The 6,424-nt window shown below is 44.6% G+C and overlaps 1 protein-coding gene across 8 annotated transcripts in view; it reads left to right on the forward strand.

Annotated features, from left to right (window-relative positions):
• Positions 1–1,302: 1,302 nt before the first annotated feature.
• Positions 1,303–6,424, forward strand: part of MLPH (melanophilin) — an 85,813-nt gene continuing 80,691 nt past the window's right edge. For all 8 annotated transcript variants that reach the window (XM_019554159.1, XM_019554162.1, XM_019554160.1 and 5 more), the window contains exon 1: positions 1,303–1,387. The gene's annotated coding sequence lies outside the window, so the exon portion shown is untranslated. The remainder of the gene's footprint in view (positions 1,388–6,424) is intronic.

A 6,424-nucleotide genomic window follows, 5' to 3' on the forward strand; every position in this document is an offset into this window, starting at 1 on the left:
CAGAGAACGGAGTTGAACAGAGGTGTTCCAAGTCCTTGCCTAATTCTCTACACTCGGACAATCCTTCCTATGATTATGAGTAGCTAAAAGCAAACCCCACTGGGAAAAGACGAGTCAGATTTGCTTTCCCCTTGGTCCCCATCACTGAGGGATGGACTCTTCCTGGTCTCTCACTAACAGCAGGCAGATACGGTTTCTCTAAAAAGCCTTGCAGGAGCATTCAATCTCTGTTGTATTAGGCAGTCAGATAACTGAGACGGTACCTAACTCCTGTGGAACCAGAGACAAACCCTGGACGTGCATCTCCTAGGCAGTGTTGCCAACTCTTTGAATCTGTTCCGGGAGGTTTCATCACTTGATGTAATGGCATTAATGACTTTACGTTAAGAAGGCAAGTGTACATTACACTTAAAAAAAACCCACTGGACTACTATAAAAATCAGATTTAACATTTAATATTTATTTTAATGAATGTCCTATCATTTATCCCCTGGGTGACTCTCCGCAGTCTCCTGGAGATATATTTCTAATTCCTGGAGACTCCAGGGCAACCCTGGAGGGTTTGCAACCCTGCTTCTAGGGTGGCCTCTATCCCCAGAACGTCTCCCTGATGTCTATTTTATCGCAGGCACTAAGGACCCATCCTGGTGGATTGAAAGGACTACAAAAATTAAACACCGAGTCCATGACTGCTTTCTACAGGCAACTGCAAACCATGGCAGATGGCAGAGCTAACACATCAGCAAGTCAAGGGGAATGCTTATAAAATGCACATAAGCAAAACTTAGCCCTGGGTCTCCCCTCAGCTCCAGCCAACACTTTCCTCCGCAGGGGGAAGCTTGTGGGGTTTGAAAAGCCTGGAGCAAACGTTTAACACCACTGGCTTCGGTAGATAGACCCAAGGGTTGCGTCGCCCAAATATTTCCTGCGAGTCTCCCCCTGAGGAAACGTCTCCCTCTCATCCCGTCTGCACCCCCCGAGGGGCACTCGGCGCGGCCCAAGGGCCTGGGACCCCGGTGTCCCGCGGCTCAGGCCTGCCGGCTGCTGCTCCCGCTCTCCACTCGCGTCTGCAGGAGACCGGCACTAGCGAGCCACGTGACCAGCCGAGGTGCTTGCCCCCGGGACTGGCAGCATGTGACCAAAATAGAGGTTTGAGACCTCCCTCCTGGGACCGAACTTCCCCGCAGCCTGGCGGGGCGGGAGAGAAGCGCGGACCGCTGCCGCGCGCAGGTGGGGGGGCGCGCGGGCGGCCGGAGCTCGGGGCGTGCCCGCAGCCGGGGGGAGGGGACCCGCCCGCCGCGTGGAGCTGCGCGGCGGACTCCCTGCGCTCGTGTGATCAGCTTCGCTACCGATCGGACGTGCGGGGACGAGGTGGCAAGCAGCACAGGTAAGAAGAGAGCCCGCAGGGATGCCGGGAGGGCTGGTGAGTGGGCAGGCCCCCAGGGCCGGGGAGAAGTCCGCTCCGGAGGACCCCAGGCGGGGCAGTGCGCGCAGCCAGGCTCGTGCCCGCGCGAGCCCGGAGATGTCACCCGGGGCTGCTCTGCCAGCCCGAGGCCCCAGCGTGCCAACATGCTGGAAGGAAGAGGGTTAGGTACATGGCACAGGCAGTCCACCCCCCACCTGTGGCTGAGAGTGCCTTTCAGCCCCTGACCGATCAGAAGAGGGAAACAGCTGGCCTCCTTTTCATGCTGAATTGCTTTGCTTCCCTAGAGAGTAGTTTCCTTGTAGGCTGAGCTGAAGGCAGGGCAGGTCTTGGGTTGATATGCAGGTAACTTCTTTTTCACTACAGTGTTAAAAGATTTAACTGGTTTAGAAAACGAATGTGCACTGGGGAGATTACTTTTCCAAATAGCGTCATGCCTATTTCTGTACACAGGTTCCTATGGAGAACTTTTGGCAGAAGCTATGCCTTTTATTAAACCAACTAACTTGCAAAAAAAAAAAAAAAACCCCAAAAAGGTCATTTACAAGCTTTTGGGCCAAAAAAAGAAAAAAAATTGCAACTATTTTGTTGGTCTAATAAAAGATATCACCTCTGCGTATTTTAGCCTGTAGACCAACACACCTAGCACCGGTATCCCTGTACGTTCCTACTGTCTTCCAGAGGCAAGGATTTCTTAGGACAAAATCCTCTGGTGCCATTTCTGGGCCATAACAGCTACAACATCACTCTGGCAGCAACATCATTGAGGTGTATGTGGACTAGGAGTTAATCTGCAACACCCTATAAACCGACCAAGCTGCCACCTCCCATTACTGTTAACACAAATCAATTATCTAATCCACTCCCAGTGGTGTGGAAAATGTCCTCAGTTGACTGCTCACTGTCAGTTCAGGAGTTAGCTTTAAAAAAAAAAAAAAAAGATACTCAATATCAGAGAGTGGTCTAATTCCCAGTGAAAAGTAGTTGTGGCGTGAACTGGAAAGTTGAGCTGAACTTTCGAAGACCAAAATTGGTCTGGATTTGTCCAGGCACCAGCCACAGGTGATTTGTGTAACTCAGGTCTGGTCCTGGAAGCTGCTAAGTGCCTTTAAAATTCTTCTGACTTCAGGAGGAGTTGAGGACACAAGTTAAAGACTAGCCCCTTTCCTTGCCCTTCTGTCTGGTTAAGTGCAGGTGAGATTAAGAACCTCTTGGGGGGACAGGGAAAGTTTTGACAAAAAGTAAACCCTTCAGTTGTATTCATCTGCTTTATATCCTGACAATGTCTTCTATGTAAATGTCATAATTATTTTACTTCAAATGTCTTAAATCAACTATTAAATGATAAACTACTTACTCTAACCCTATTCTTCTGTCCAATCACTGAAGTTACTCTCCTTGCCTTCCACCCCAAAAGTGATCCAGAACGCTCTGTACTCTGACTTCCATACAGTTTAAAAACTTTTGTCATAGTTAGACCCCCGGTACTAACCCTCCAGAACTTAGGGTCTTCTTCAGCAAGGTCTGCTGAAATACAGAAAACGTGGGGTTTTCAGACTCGGCTATCTTGAAAGAAATGATGAATCCCAAAGACATAATCTCAGTTGAATTTTTCAAAATGCCAGTTTTTCAAACGGTCATTTTCCCCAAACTTCCCAGAAAACCTGTCCCCTGAGCTGGGATGTATGCAAAACTTTCTGGAGATCTTTCTCTGAGCAAGTTGAGAGTGAAGGTAGAATATCATATTTATGGTTACTGCAGCTGTGGAACATATAATGCGACTCCCCAAAGCTGACAGTTGCCAATTTATGTTGCTACATGTCCTGTCTAGAGCATAATGCAGCTGGATTTTTATTTCTCTTCATTAGGGTGGCATGCCCCAGGCTCTGAGGTCCTGGATTTGCAGTCTCTCTGTCTTTATCTGTCTCATACACCCCAATTTCAGGGAAAGGGTGTTTGGAGACATGAAGGAAAGGAATGATTGATCTCACAGAAGTCCAGTGGGATATGTTGTTCAAAAGGAGCTGGGTTACAGTCAGGACAAAGTATTTGTGTAATTGCCATAAAAATGTTTTGTTTTTCTTCTTCTATGCAACTTCAACCAGTGTACTTCACTTCTATGCCTACATGACAAGTACATAATTTACTTGACCTCAGAGAAGGGGAAACAGCTATCAGAAAGGTGCTATTATACATACTCCTGCACCAAATATTGGAAACCTTAATAAAACAAGAGGAGCTAATCAGTTTTGAGACTGCTCTGTTAGTGCTGCGATATTAGCATTGTTTATGCTAAATTCAGATACACGCAAGCTCTGGGTACACACATGGCCTTAGGACTGAAAAAAGGCTATCCAGCGAAATGAAGTACTGTACAATAATAAATACTGCTTGATCTGAGACCAGAGATTGTCAGATACGTCTTAATTTAAGAAATGTAGGGCTTGTCTTGGCACAGAGTTATTCAGGAACATCTATTCTTTTATAGTTGTCTGTGTGGATGCCTATTCAAGAACAACAGCCCTTTTTCAAGTTACTTCAATCTGCTTTGAAAGTAGATTAAGTAGAGAAAGCTAAATCAAGCAGTTTTATTCCAGATTAAGGATACTTATACATGGAGTTGTTCCAGAATGGGTATATCAGTTTAAATTAATCTTCTGCTGCCTTTTGGAATAGTTTTCACGTGTAAACAGACAAGCCCTTACTGTGTTCAGGTGTTGCCATCCGAGAAAACTGTCATGGTCTAGTTATAATAATACACAACACTGCAGTCTTACAAGGCTAAAATACTATAAATGGCAAAGACTTTGTATGTAAGTAATTTAATTAAATTAATAATCAGGCCTGGTAAATGTTGATTCTTTTCCTTAGAGGAAGATCTCATTGAAAAATAGTTTGTTTTCACATCTGCAGGGGGGCTGGACCCAATGATCTGTAAGGTCCCTTCCAGTCCCTAACAGCTATGAAACTAAACAATGTTAAGGTTGACTTTGATTGCTCCCCCTTATTGTATGAGAGGGTAGTTCCAGAAGGACGTGTTATTTCCACAATTGCCAATTTCCCAATGTGAAATTTAATAGAACCTCAGAGGACTTGACAATAAGTCCCCGTCTCAATTTTGTATGATTTTAATCTTAATGCACATGAATGTTTCTGAAGGCTTGAGTAGTTAAGTGAATTAGTGCATGTTAAAGATTAGCATGTGAAAGATTAGCATGTGCTGATGCACCAAAATATTATCACCTTTGTTTCCATTTCCTTAATGTAGTCAGAGGCTAGAAACAAAAGATAGTAACCAAAATATCTCACATTCTTCAAGGTCCAAATATGAAATGTGGTGTGCCAAAGACAAAAAGGAGGGCTATGGTGTGGGGGGCAGGGGTGGGAAAATGAGAGAAAGGAAAATAAGTTAGTTAAACAGGAAGTTTAATATTTTGAAGAATTCCTTCCTTTAACTGTTGATAACTCTTTCTGCAGATTCTCCTTCATGATTCTTTCTAAAGCAAATAATTTTCACTGGTAAAGCTAAAAGGACATCACATTTTTTGTAATCCAGTTACTAAAATAAGTGGTTTCAGAAGGAAATACACTTGAGAGTTGTAGTAACTTTAAGAATTTCAGACCAAAATACCGTGTACTTCTGAGGTTCCTTGTTTTTTCCAAAGGAATATTGGCAAAAAGAATATTTTTTAAAAAGGCCAGGAGAGTAGCATGGCACTAGTCAATGCAACAAAATCAGGCCCCATGTGGCCTCATCTGGCTCTGTACACTGGGATGGGGCCCTACACCAGGATCAGCCCTCTGATGCCCTGTGTGCCCAGTGTAGTGTGCAGGTCCACACAATCCAGCCCCACAGGTGTGGAAATTTGGCAGCAGGAAATTGGCAAATAATGCTGCCGCCCCTCCCCTGCCACCCAAGTTTTAGACCCATGGGGAGCTCCAAGGGCTGGGTGACACACCAGAGGCCAGGTGTGGCCCATGGACTGAGGGTTGGACACACCTGTTTTAATATGTTTAATATTAAGCACATTCTTGTCTTCTATTGTTTTAATAGAGAATCTTTCTACAATTAGGATCCCAGGTATTCAAAGTGATATATATTTTAATTGCAATGTGTTTACATAAAATTTGTCCATTCTTATTAATCACTGGAGACTGCTCCAGTCATTTCAGACATGGGGGTGGAGGGAAGCTACAGTTTCACCTTTTTATTTTTGCTTTTATTCATTTTCCTTCCAGTTTCATTTTTAAGCACCATGTTGCCTCACCTCTCTGACATTATTTTAAGACCTTTCTTTTTGGTTGTAAATAATTTTACATTGAATACAATTATGATGTTTCAGGCAGGTACTTTTCTATTTAGGGTACGTGTATGACCTGCTATGCAACTTAATGGGCACTTTGTAGTGTGTAAGTTTTTCATCCTCCCAGCAAGCCTGTGAGACAGGCGAGTACAAACGGGGAAAAAATGCAGAAAGGATAGCTTTCCCAAGGTCACAAAAGAGGAAAGGCTCAATTCCCTTCTTACAAGGTCTCTTGCACTGCCTACCTGGCTTCTCAGTGGAGTCGATTTCCAGAAACCAACCTGGTAGCTTTTGTTATAGCAAGCATCTCAACCTGAGTGCTGTGTTCAAATCCAAATTCAGTGTTTGAACTGGGATCAGAAAGTGTGGGAGTGTTTACATCTTGGAATTTGATTCAAGCCTATCTCTAAGCAAAACACTAGCAACAACTGGAAGTCTGGATAGTGAATTTGAGCAACAAATATCTGAATGCCCAAGACCTTGAATAATAACACTTTCATGACCTGTGAAAAGGGCAGGTTAAAGGAGAACTGTCTTCTGGTGTTCCACCCTAACCTTTCATAGATTTTCATAGATTTCATAGACATTAGGGCTGGAAGGGACCTCGGGAGGTCATCGAGTCCAGCCCCCTGCCCAAAGGGCAGGAAGTCAGCTGGGGTCATAGAATCCCAGCAAGATAAGCATCCAAATTACCCTT

The sequence above is a fragment of the Crocodylus porosus genome, unplaced genomic scaffold (assembly GCF_001723895.1).
Source record: "Crocodylus porosus isolate Cpor-Errol unplaced genomic scaffold, CroPor_comp1, whole genome shotgun sequence".
Lineage (NCBI taxonomy): Eukaryota > Metazoa > Chordata > Crocodylia > Crocodylidae > Crocodylus > Crocodylus porosus.